This window comes from Pelophylax lessonae (assembly GCF_965119305.1).
Source record: "Pelophylax lessonae genome assembly, chromosome: 7".
NCBI lineage: Eukaryota > Metazoa > Chordata > Amphibia > Anura > Ranidae > Pelophylax > Pelophylax lessonae.
The window spans coordinates 283,663,588-283,676,671 of NC_138774.1; the positions used below are offsets into that span (position 1 = coordinate 283,663,588).

At 45.1% G+C, this 13,084-nt stretch overlaps 1 protein-coding gene across 1 annotated transcript in view; it reads right to left on the reverse strand.

The window, feature by feature from the left end:
* Window positions 1–13,084, reverse strand: part of LOC309559680 (rho GTPase-activating protein 6-like) — a 189,229-nt gene that overhangs the window by 131,482 nt on the left and 44,663 nt on the right. The window lies entirely within an intron of this gene.

Below are 13,084 nucleotides of genomic sequence, written 5' to 3' on the forward strand. Positions count from 1 at the left end.
TGCCATCATGTTCTTGCGTAACGTCATCAGGAGGCTGCCTCTGAAGGAGGACCAGGAATGGTGCGGTTTGGTTCGGTTGTATGGGCCACTTTCGGTTCGGGTCGGTTGGGTACGTTACGCTATTTTGAGTGGAAACACTCAAAATAGCGTAACGTACCCAACTGACCCGAACCAATCCACTCAGTGGAAACGAGGCAATACATTGAGTGGTCACAAAGTGTGTTAGACCTGCTGGTAACACAGAGGTCTAATCTTGAGGAGAGCGCAGTAGCTTGATAGGAGGTGATGGCTCATTACCTGAAGTTGGCTCTGGACTCATTACCGGTGCTGTATCTTGGCCTAGGCCAACAAGGCCCAGGCCTAGGGTGGCACTTTGCAGGGGGGCAGCAAAAAAAAACAGCCTCCTCCCGGTTCCCGCATGAAAAGGTTCTCCGCCGCCTTGCGCTACACTTTTAATATAGCGCCAGTCTTATGGGGTGAATTGGGCCAGAGGGCAGAGTCCAGGAGACAAATTGGTCTGGCACCCCCATAAAGCAGTCAGTGAAGAGGCTGCACTGATGGGCAGTAATGAGGCGGCACGGATAAGGCTGCACAGATGGGCACTGATGAGGCTGAACGTATGGGAACTGATGAGGCTATGCTGATGGGCACTGATAGACTTGTGGTCTGCGGTCCACAGATGACAGGGTGGGTCGTAAACAGTAAAGGGCATGGCCTTTAACAGGAAGGGGTGGGTCATATGTAAATTAGGGGGTGCACAAGTTTAGTCAGGCCTAGGGCAGCACAAAACCTAAATACACCACTGCTCATTACCTCACTTGTTATACGACCTTCCTTTTAATACGGGACTTTTGGGCTTTTACTATCCATTTTTTATTGATGTTTTCATGCTCATTGCGCTGCACTGATTTATATTGTCTAAATCTACAGTATTATCTTGTATGATCACATTTTATTAGTGAAAGATACAATCAGACAATTATATCTATTAAAACGAGGGAGTAAGACATCTTTTTTTTTTCTTTTAGTCAGTCGATTCCTTAGAATAGAAAGCTGTAAAGCTCCTTCCAAGGGGGAGTGGAGTCTACAGTAATTATTTCCATAACATTTCAGGTTTGGAGCAATTCCAGTGCTGAAGTTCAACTACCAGAGCTACTCCAGTTTCTGAGCCGGCCAACATGGAGGACTGCCAACCCAACTGAGGCTGTACAGATCCCAGTTCTGGCATCTGCCGGATGCTGGGGTAGTTGAAGATCTGTGCACATGCTCAGGAGATACTCCATCTGACGCAAGCCAATTAAGGTGACCCCCCTACACCTGGTGACCCCCCTACACCTGGAAGAACATGGGGAGAAGATGTTGGTGATGGACCACGGGGACATCCCTTTGACAGAGCAGAGATATCTGTCTGAAAATTAGAGTGCACATCACCCTCAGCCAACAGTCCCCTTATGCAAGGAGGACTGCCAACCCAACTGAGGCTGTACAGATCCCAGTTCTGGCATCTGCCGGATGCTGGGGTAGTTGAACATCTGTGCACATGCTCAGGAGATACTCCAAGCCAATTAAGGTGACCCCCCTACACCTGGTGACCCCCCCCCCCCTACACCTGGAAGAACATGGGGAGAAGATGTTGGTGATGGACCACGTGGACATCCCCTCGACAGAGCCAGGGGCGTAACTACAGGGGTTGCAATTGCAACCGGGCCCCATGCTCCAGGGGGCCTGCGCAGCTTCCCTGTACACCTGGATAGGAGGGGTGCTGGGGGCAGCATGTAGAGAAATCACTGTCCTCCTTTTCCCTCCTATAGTTGCAGAAGAAAAATGGAGGAGATTGGTTCCTCTGTATGCTGCCCCCGCCACTCCTCCTATCCAGTTCACTTGTATTCTGCTGTCTCTGGGCCCCTGTGTGCTCCCCAGTGGGAGGAGCCCCAGCCTTGAAGGGAAGGGCACCCGGCTAGGGGTTCGGGGGGCCCTTCATGGTTTCTTGCACCGGGGCCCTGAAGGTTCTAGTTACGCCTCTGGACAGAGCAGAGATATCTGTGGGCTTTAATTCTACCTATATAGCAATGAAGACCACAAACGGCCATTTTAACAAACATCGCATACAGTTGTATTAAAAATTATTCAACCCCCCAATGCTGTAAATGGTTTTAGAATTTGGAATTTAGTGTACATTTGTAATTGTATTCAGAATTAAATCCTACAAGGACTTCTTAAAGAACCATATGCAACTAAAATGACATCAATTGGTTTTGTAATACAGTAGTAAATGTTTCTTTTGTGAATTCTTCATTGACACAATAAGGGTTGAATAAAAGACTACCACTCTGAAGAACAGAGATTCATTGAAGTGTTTTCAATCAGGTATTGAAAACACCTGTGGATGTCAGGGAGCAGCAATAAAGCCTAATAAGCACCAATTAGGCAGCTTTAAAATGACTGTGATACTCGGCTCCTTCTAGACATTTACTGGTGTGGTTACAAACATGGTGAAGTCAAGAGAATGGTCCAGGAAGACAAGAGAAGAGGTGATTACTCTTCACAGGAAGGGCAATGGCTATAAGAAGATTGCAAAGATGTTAAACATACCAAGAGACACCATAGGAAGCATCATTTGCAAATTCAAGGCAAAGGGCACTGTTGAAACACTACCTGGTCGTGGCAGAAAGAAGATGCTGACTTTGACTGCTGTGCGCTACCTGAAGCGTAGAGTGGAGAAAAGTCCCCGTGTGACTGCTGAGGAACTGAGAAAAGATTTGTCAGATGTGGGTACTGAAGTTTCTGCTCAGACAATACGGCGCACACTGCGTAATGAAGGCCTCCATGCCAGAACTCCCAGGCGCACCCCCTTGCTGTCTCCAAAGAATAAGAAGAGTCGACTGCAGTATGCCAAAAGTCATGTGGACAAACCACAGAAGTTTTGGGATAGTGTTCTGTGGACTGATGAAACAAAATTAGAACTGTTTGGGCCCATGGATCAACGCTATGTTTGGAGGAGGCCTATGAAGAAAAGAACACCTTGCCTACTGTGAAGCATGGCGGGGGGTCAATCATGCTTTGGGGCTGTTTTGCTTCTGCAGATACAGGGAAGCTTCAGCGTGTGCAAGGTACCATGAATTCTCTTCAGTACCAGGAGACATTGGATGACAATGTGATGCAGTCCGTCACAAACCTGAGGCTTGGAGACGTTGGACCTTTCAACAGGACAATGATCCCAAGCATACCTCCAAGTCCACTAGAGCATGGTTGCAGATTAATGGCTGGAACATTTTGGAGTGGCCATCACAGTCACCAGACTTAAATCCGATTGAGAACCTCTGGTGGGACTTAAAGCAGTTGCAGTGCACAAGCCTAAGAATGTGACTGAACTGGAGGCTTTTGCCCATGACGAATGGGCGAAGATACCCGTAGATCGCTGCAAGACACTTGTGTCAAGCTATGCTTCACGTTTAAAAGCTGTTATAACTGTAAAAGGATGTTGTACTAAGTACTAAGATTGAATGTCACTTGGGGGTTGAATAAAACTGATAATGATGTGAGCACAGAAAAGACATTTGTGGTTATTTCATTATAAATGTTATGTTATATTTGTCTGACCTACACGTGCCTCTTTGATTTAATTGTAAGCAGGATGACTGAATGATCAAAATCAATGTCAAACTGGCCAAAACAATCAATTTCAGGGGGGGTTGAATCATTTTGAATACAACTGTATGCCTGAAAATTAGAGTGCACACCACCCTCAACCAACAGTCCCCTTATGCAAGGAGGACTGCCAACCCAACTGAGGCTGTAAAGATCCCAGTTCTGGCATCTGCCGGATGCTGGGGTAGTTGAGGATCTGTGCACATGCTCAGGAGATACTCCATCTGACGCAAGCCAATGAAGGTGACCACTCCTGGAAGAACATGGGGAGAAGATGTTGGTGATGGACCACGTGGACCTCCCTTCGACAGAGCAGAGATATCTGTGGGCTTTAATTCTACCTAAATAGCAATGAACATCGCATATGCCTGAAAATCAGAGTGCACACCACCCTCAGCCAACAGTCCCCTTATGCAAAGACCACCAGTGCCCAAGTGAGGTTCTCACTGTGAGGTTCTCATAAAATGCATTAGAAGCTATGCATCTGATAGAGCCCATCTAATTTCCTATCTGGAGGACGTCCAGTATCCTCTAGCCCAGGGGTCTTCAAACTATGGCCCTCCAGTTGTTCAGGAACTACAATTCCCATCATGCCTAGTCATGTCTGTGACTATCAGAGTTTTCCAATGCCTCATGGGATGTGAAGTTCCACAACAGCTGGAGGGCCGTAGTTTGAGGATCCCTGCTCTAGCCTTTTCCTTACCCATATAACGCCCCTCTTCATTCAATTTCAGGTCAATCAATCATGGAGGCTCAGTGTCACGTGCTGCATGCAAATGCATCCTGCCTAGAACATCAACACCTCCACCGGCCAAACTTCTCGTGGCCGGTGACAGGGCTGGGACAAGGGTTGGGCAGTAGGGACGGATGCCCTGGGCACAATGGTTTACTGGGTGAGCCCTCTTTCTGTTGCAAGGCTGACAGGAGTAGTGACAGCCACAGAGATTTTGACAAGTAAGTGACTGCTGGGTGCAGGATCCCCTAAGCTTGCACATCACAAACGGGGGAAGGGGGCGCAGTTTGGAATCTTTGCCTCAGGTGCTGGATGACCTTGTCCTGGCACTGGCTGGTGATTCTTGATGATGCGGGCAGCATCTCTAAGGTTAAGACCCGATGAACCTTCTGCATCGTACCTTTGATTCTGTGATGATGTGTCCTCCGAGGCAGTCTAATGACCTCCAGCACTCACAGTATGTCCTCAATCTTTGACCCAGAAGACTGAGTATTTCTTGTGGTGAAGAAGAGGTACTGCATGGGACAGCACTGGAAAGGAGGTACTACAGACAATTTTCGTTCTTCAAGGATTTTTTTTTTATTAAAAAAAAATAAAAATTTAGCCCAGAGTTGGGCTTTAAGGACAACCACACAAATATTTTTCAAGCAATGATACTTAACGTGGATGATTTAGCTACAGGGAGAAAAACTTCCTGCAGCACATAGAGCTTGAAGATAACTCAGAATAGACATAGAATGGACTCATGCACCATTCAGGGGGCAGTTTAATGACATCCTGCACTCACAGTATGTCCTCAGTCCTCAACCAGGAAGACTGAGAACATCTTGTGGTGAAGAAGAGGCACTGCACTGTAAAGCACTGGAAAGGAGATGAGCTGCAGCAAGTTTTTTTAAACCTCCAAGGTATTTTTGAATACAAAAAAGAAAAACGTGGATGATTTAGCTATTGGAGCAAAACTTCCTGCAGCTTGAAGATAGTTCGGGATTGACTCATAATTAGACTCATGCACTGTTCAGGGGGCAGTCCAATGACATCCTTCACTCACAGTATGTCCTCAGTCCTCAACCAGGAAGGCAGATGACATCTTGTGTTGAAGAAGAGGTACTGCAGGGGACAGCACTGGCAAGTTCAGCAGCACACAGAGCTTGAAATAGGCTCAGAGCATTATTTCCTGCACAGATCTGTCTATCTAGACCTGGCCTCACTACAACTGAATACTTACCTTTTCCAGATGTCTTCTGGATAATGATGTGACACGGAGGGTCCTCTTCTGGCATTTTTCCCAGTCAGTGGGTGGTTCTGTGAAAAATATCTGTTGTTCTTTCTGCATCAGTGCACGATAAATGTACGACATGCTGATGATGCACCATCTGGGGGCAGTCCATTGGACACCCTGCACTCACAGTATGCCCTCAGTCCTCAACCAGGAAGACTGAGGACATCTTGTGGTGAAGAACAGGTACTGCAGGGGACCGCACTGGCAAGCTCTGTAGCTTGAAGATAGCTCAGCAGACTCAGATTATTATTTCATGCACACATTTGCCTATCTAGACCTGGCCTGACTACAACTGAATACGCACCATCTGAGGGCAGTCCAATGGACATCCTGCACTCACAGTATGCCCTCAGTCCTCAACCAGGAAGGCTGAGGACATCTTGTGGTGAAGAAGAAGTACTGCAGGGGACAGCACTGGCAAGCCTAGTAGCTTGAAGAAAGCTCAGCATAGACTCAGATTATTATTTCATGCACACATTTGTCTATCTAGACCTGGCCTGACTACAACTGAATACGCACCATCTAAGGGCAGTCCAATGGACATCCTGCACTCACAGTATGCCCTCAGTCCTCAACCAGGAAGGCTGAGGACATCTTGTGGTGAAGAAGAGGTACTGCAGGGGACAGCTCTGGCAAGCCTAGTAGCTTGAAGAAAGCTCAGCATAGACTCAGATTATTATTTCATGCACAAATCTGTCTATCTAGACCTGGCCTGACTACAACTGAATACTTACCATTTCCAGCTTAGTAAGGTGACACACAGGGTCCTCTCTGGATCTCCTCCCGGCCAGTAAGTGGTTCCTGACATGCAGACAGCAGCCCTTATGTGACAATACCAGTGCCACCCCCCTGCATCAATACGCTGTACAGATATGGCATGCTACTGATGCACCGTTGGGGGGCAGTCCAATGGACATCCTGCACTCACAGTAAGTCCTCAAACAGGAAGACTGAGGACATCTTGTGGTGAAGAAGAGATACTACAGGGGACAGCACTGGCAAGTGGTTCCTGACATGCAGACAGCAGCCCTTATGTGACAATACCAGTGCCACCCCCCTGCATCAATACACTACAGCATGCTAATGATGCACCCACCAATAACATCCTGCACTCACATTATGTCCTCAATCTGAAGACTGATGCCATCTTATGGGGAAGTTGATGTACTGCATCTAGACCAGGGGACGGGGACTCCAGAATTTTCAGTACAAGGGGACACATCGGATATTTTACAAATATTTGTGGGCCGGAAAAAAATAAAAAATCTGATTTATAAATGAGAAAATTAAATGTAAATAAATGAAGAAGTTTTAAATGGAGATTTTGGTTATCGGCATGATATGATTTACAACAACAGATAAAAACTTCAGCAAAAGAAACCCCCCCATCAAAGTCCCCTTTATATCAGAGTCCCCCGCTTACATCAGAGTCCCCTTCAAAGTCCTCCCTACATCAAGATCCACATAAGAGCCCTCTTACATCAGAATGCCCCTTACATTGGGGTCCCCATAAAAGTCTCTCCTTCATTAGAGTTTCCCATCAGAGCCCCCTTACATCACTTAACAAAGCCCCCTTACACCAGAGTCCCCATCAAAGTGCCTGTTACAACGGAGTCTCCATTAATGTGCCCCATACATCGGAGTCCCTATCAAAGTCTCCCTACATTAGAGTCCCCATCAATGTCCTCTTTACATTAGAGTCCCCATCAATGTCCTCTGTACATTAGGGTCCCCATGAAAGTCCCCCATACATTAGAGTCCCCATCAAAGTGCCCTTTTCATATGAGTCTCTATCAAAGTTCCCCTTACATCACATCAGAGTCCCCATCAAAGTACCCTGTATATCAGAGTCCCCCTTACATCAGAATCCTTTTCAAAGCCCCTTTACATCAGAGTCATTAACAAAGCACCCCTTACATCCAAATCCCCCATCAAAGTCCCCCGTACATTAGAGTCCCCATCAAAGTGCCCTTTACATATGAGTCTCCATCAAAGTTCCCCTTACATCAGAGTCCCTATTAAGGTCCCCCTTCATCAGAGTCCCCATCAAAGTCCCTCTTACATCAGAATCCTTTTCAAAGCCCCCCTTACATCAGAGTTCTTAAAAAAGCCCCTCGTACATCAGAGTCCGCATCACAGTGCACCTTACATATGAGTCTCCATCAAGGTTCCCCTTACATTGAAGTCCCCATCAAAATCCCACTACATCAGAGTCCCTTTCAAAGTCCCCCTTCATCAGAGTCCCCATAAAAAAAAACCTTATATCGTAGCCCCCTTCAAAGCCCACCTAATTCAGAGTTCCCATCAAAGTCCCTCTTACATCAGAATCCTTTTTAAAGCCCCCTTACATCAGAGTCCATATCAAAGTCTCTGTCAAAGTCCCTCTTACACCAATATCCCCATCAAAGTCTCCTGTACATCAGAGTCCCCATCAAAGCCACTTTTCATCAGAGTCCCCCTTACATCGATATCCCATTCAAAGCCCCCCTTCATCGGAGTCCCCCTTACATCAATATTCCTATCAAAGCCCCCCTTCATCGGAGTCCCTCTTACATTGATATCCCCATCAAAGCCCCCCTTCATTGGAGCCCCCCTTACATTGATATCCCCATAAAAGCCCCCCTTCATCAGAGTCCTGCTTACATCAATATCCCCATCAAACCCACCCTTCATCGGAGCCCCCCTTACATTGATATCCCTATCAAAGCCACTCTTCATCGGAGTCCCCCTTACATCGATATCCCCTTCAAAGCCACTCTTCATTGGAGTCCCCCTTACACTGATATCCCCTTAAAAGCCCCCCTTCATTGAAGTCCCCCTTACATCAATATCCCCATCAAAGCCCCCCCTTATCGGAGTCCCCCTTACATTAATATCACCTTCAAAGCCACCCTTCATCAGAGTCCCCCCCCCTTACATCAATATCACCACCAAAGCCATCCTTCATCAGAGTCCCCCTTACATCAATATCACCACCAAAGCCCCCCTTCATCAGAGTCCCCCTTACATCAATATCACCACCAAAGCCCCCCTTCATCAGAGTCCCCCTTACATCAATATCACCATCGAAGCCCCCCTTCAGCAGAGTCCCCCTTACATCAATATCACCATCAAAGCCCCCCTTCATCAGAGTCCCCCTTACATCAATATCACCATTGAAGCCCCCCCTTCATCAGAGTCCCCATCAAAGTCCCCCTTATATCTGGGTCCCCATCAGAGTTTCCTCTTACATCAGAGGGCTACAACTGAATACAGATAACTGGTAATGAATGGAATTTCCTGTTCTAAGGTAATCCCAAACACCGTAGTACGTTATCCAATCAAAGATCATCAGATGAAGCCACAAAGAATGCGACCAGGAAGTTATCTGTAAACTATTTCACACATACAGATTCATCCTCCGTATTCAAGCCCCAACACAGAAAATAAAATAATTGAAAACACAAGAGAGCTTCTTCCGAAAAACCACAAATCCTTCCCAGAATTTATATAAGGAAATAAAAAAAGCGACAGAAAAATATGGAAATAAACTCGGCTCTCGAACAATCCATCGGCACCCAGGAAAAATTTCCAAAAAAGGTCATTTTTTTTTTTTTTATTATTTTTTTATATTTCGTAATTCATGATTGTATTTTGATTTAAGTGAATTTAATTGCGTCGCGCATATTTATTTTTTTTTCTCTCCCTGTTTTCCAGATGGTTTCGGTTATTTTTAAGTAAATATCCTGTTGGCATATTCCAAAACAGATTTATTCCATTTGCTTCACTTTTAACATTGTAACAGATGTCATTTTTTTTTTTTTTTTGGGCTTCCAAGAAACACTTGGAGGGACTTCAGTTAAAAATCAACCTTTCCATAAATCAGCCAAAATTACCTAAATCTGTCCTTTTACCCCTTTCGCTGCCAGGGCTGCTTTTGCGCTTTTAGCACAAGATTAAAAAAAAAAAAAAAAAACATTTTTAGCCTGAAGATTAGTTACAACCCCCAAACATTACATACTGTGTGAAAGCCCTAGAGAATAAAATGGTGGGAGTTCCGATTATTTTGTCACACAATATTAGCACAACGGTTTATGAAACGCAAAATTTCAGTAAAAAAACAAAAAAAAAAAAAAAAAAATCATTTAACCACTCAACCGCTTGCCGACTGCCGCACGACTATTTACTGCGGCGGTCAGCCCCTCACCGGCAAAGTGACGTAGGTCTACGTCGCTAGCCTGTAAGGGTTTTGGTTGCGAGCGCGCGCCCCCCGGGGGACCCACTCGGTCACGGAGCCCCCCCCCCCCGCGCGTGTGCCCGGCGGACATCGGGTCACTCGCGATCGTCCGTGACACCGGAAGAAAGGCAGGCGGCTAATGTAAAGAAAGCCGCCTGTCATTCTCCCCTGTGTAAGAATAGTGATCATACGGTTCTGCTATGTAGGACCGTTGATCACTGTTCTTACACATCAAGCCACAGCCAATCACAGTTAGAATCACGCCCCTAGGGACACACTTAACCCCTCCCTCTCAAAAAAGTTAACCCCTTCACTACCAGTGTCATTTTACAGTAACAGTGCATATGTATAGCACTGATTACTGCAGTAATGTCACTGGTAACCCCAAAAGTGTCAAAAATGTCAGTCAAGGGTCCGATCTGTCCGCCGCAATGTCGTAGTACCGAAAAAAAAATCGCAGATCGCCGCCATTACTCGTTAAAAAAAAAAACAACAAAAATCTTTCCCTTAGTAAACGCAATAACTTTTGCGCAAACCAATCAAAATACGCTTTTTGCAATTTTTTTTTTTTTTTTTTTTTTTTTTTTACCAAAAATATGTAGCAGAAAACAAATTGGCCTAAAATGTTAAAAAATTTTGATTTTTACATTTTTTTGGGGGGAATTTCATATAAAAAAATTTGAAAAATATTGTTATTTTTGCAAAATTGACGCTCTTTTTTTGTTTATAGCGCATGATCAAAAAATCGCACAGGTGATTAAATACCACCAAAAGAAAGCTCTGTTTGTGGGAAAAAAAGGACGTCAAATTCGTTTAGGTACAGCGTCGCACGACCGCGCAATTGTCCGTTAAAAGTCACGCAGTGCCGAATCGCAAAATAGGCCCTGGTCAGGAAGGGGGTAAAATCTTCCGGGGCTTAAGTGGTTAAAACATTAAACATTTAAACATTTGTTAACCCCCCCCCCCCAAACTGTGTGAAAGCAGAGACCCCGGAGAATAAAATGGTGGGAGTTCCGATATTTTTTTATATCACACAATATTAGCACAATGGTTTATCAAACGCAAACAAAAAACAGTTAACCACTTAAGGACCGCCCGCCACAGTTATACTGCGGCAGTCTGGCCCTCCCTCCTGCAGCTAGGGGGTGAGCGCGCGCCGCTGGCAGCACGCTCCACTCGTCAGCGGGGAAGCCGATGCACGGGGGCCAGTGGCTCCGATTGCCGCCTGCCACCCGTGATCGCTCCCCGCTGAGAGAGAAGGACAGTCGGCTGTTGTAAACACAGCCGACCGTTCTTCTCCCTGGAATGATCACAGAGCTCCTGTGATCCTATATAGCAGTGATGGTGAACCTTGGCACCCCAGATGTTTTTGAACTACATTTCCCATGATGTTCAATGCATGCTGTAGTGTAGTTGAGCATCATGGGAAATGTAGTTCCAAAACATCAAGAGTAATAAGGTTCACCATTACTGCTATATAGGGTCACGGGTCTCTGTAAAAATTTTACAAGCCACAACCCCCCACAGTTAGAAACGCACCCCTAGGTACACATTTAACCCTATGTAGGATCGTATGTCTCTGTGGTTACATCAAAAGCCGCGCCCCTTGACAGAAGCACGCCCCTAGGGACACATTTAACCCCTGGAACTCTAAAGTTAACCCTTTCCCTGCCGGTGTCATTATTACAGTAATAGTGCATATTTTTAGCACTGATTACTGTAGTAATGTCATTGGTCCCCCCTAAAAGTGTCAAAAATGTCAGTTAGGTGTCCAATCTGCCCGCCGCAATGTCGCAGTCCTGCTAAAAATCGCAGATTGCCGCCATTACTAGAAAATAAATAAAAATGACATAAATCTTTCCCCTATTTCCCCTAGCTTTCCCAATACACATATTGGGATTTTTTTTTACCAAAAATATTGGCAGACTACAAATTGGCCTAAATTGATGAAAAAATTTAGATTTTTACATTTTTAGTTTTTGATGTAAAAAAAAATATATATATATTATTTATTTTTATTTTTTTATGTCCGCTCAGTAGATTGCTTTAAAAAAAGACCTGGATTCTTTCCTGAATGTGCCTAATATAACTGGGTACTAATATTTATAGGTAAAGTTGATCCAGGAAATATCTAGTTGCCTCTTGGGGGATCAGGAAGGAATTTTGTCCTCTGCTGGAGCAAATTAAGTCATTCCAAGAAGTCAGATTTTAGGCATCCTGCAATAGGAATTTCAGTTTTGGCGAGATTATTATTATTATACAGGATTTATATAGCGCCAACAGTTTGCGTAGCGCTTTACAATGTGGGGGAAGACAATACAGTTACAATACAATTCAATATAAGAGGAATCAGAGGGCCCTGCTCGTTAGAGCTTACAATCTAGAAGGGAGGGATACTCCCCAATACTTCTAAAGGGACACAGACCCTGTAGCTTTACTCATTAGAACACTGAGTGAACACCAGGTGATTTTAATGAACCGGGTCCTCCCATTCAGAATCAGTCTACACAGGACATGGTGAAACAAAACGCTATGTCTTGTTATTTTTTTTCCACTGCTGCAGCAAATTAAATCATGCTTTGCTGGGGTTTTTCGCCTTACTCTGGATCAACTGTGGGTATAGAATTGTGTATATAGGGTTGTATTTTATTTTTTTTTATTATTGATTGAACTAGATGGACTTGTGTCTTTTTTTAACCTGACTATGTAACTATTATGACAGCCTTACTTAAAAACGAAGCCCTCCAGCGACGCGCTGTCACCTCTGAAGGTGCTTTCATCTCCACCCAGTCTTCTTTTCAGGTTCGCTGGCTTTGGTGATATGAATGGCCAAGCTGGCATTGACGCCACTCCCGCGCATGCGCGCGACAGTCGCTGTTTATGGCACGGCTCTGAAGGAACGGCACGGGGGTATGTTGTTCTTTCAGAGCGCATGCACCGGTGACGGGGAGTAAATATCTCCTAGACGGGGCACGTTCATGAGATGTTTTCTGTACCTATAGGTATGCCTTTTCATAGATAGTATATATACTGGCCCCTGGGTATATTACACAGCTAGGTCTTGTGATGACAGATGTTCAGGGGAATGTAACCGTTCCAATCAGTTGGCTTAAAAAAGTTCCTAGTCCTTAGATGGTCTCCCTCCTTGAAAATCTCCAAATCCAGGAAAATCATTCTTTCGGAATGGAAATTCCAAGTAAGGACAATG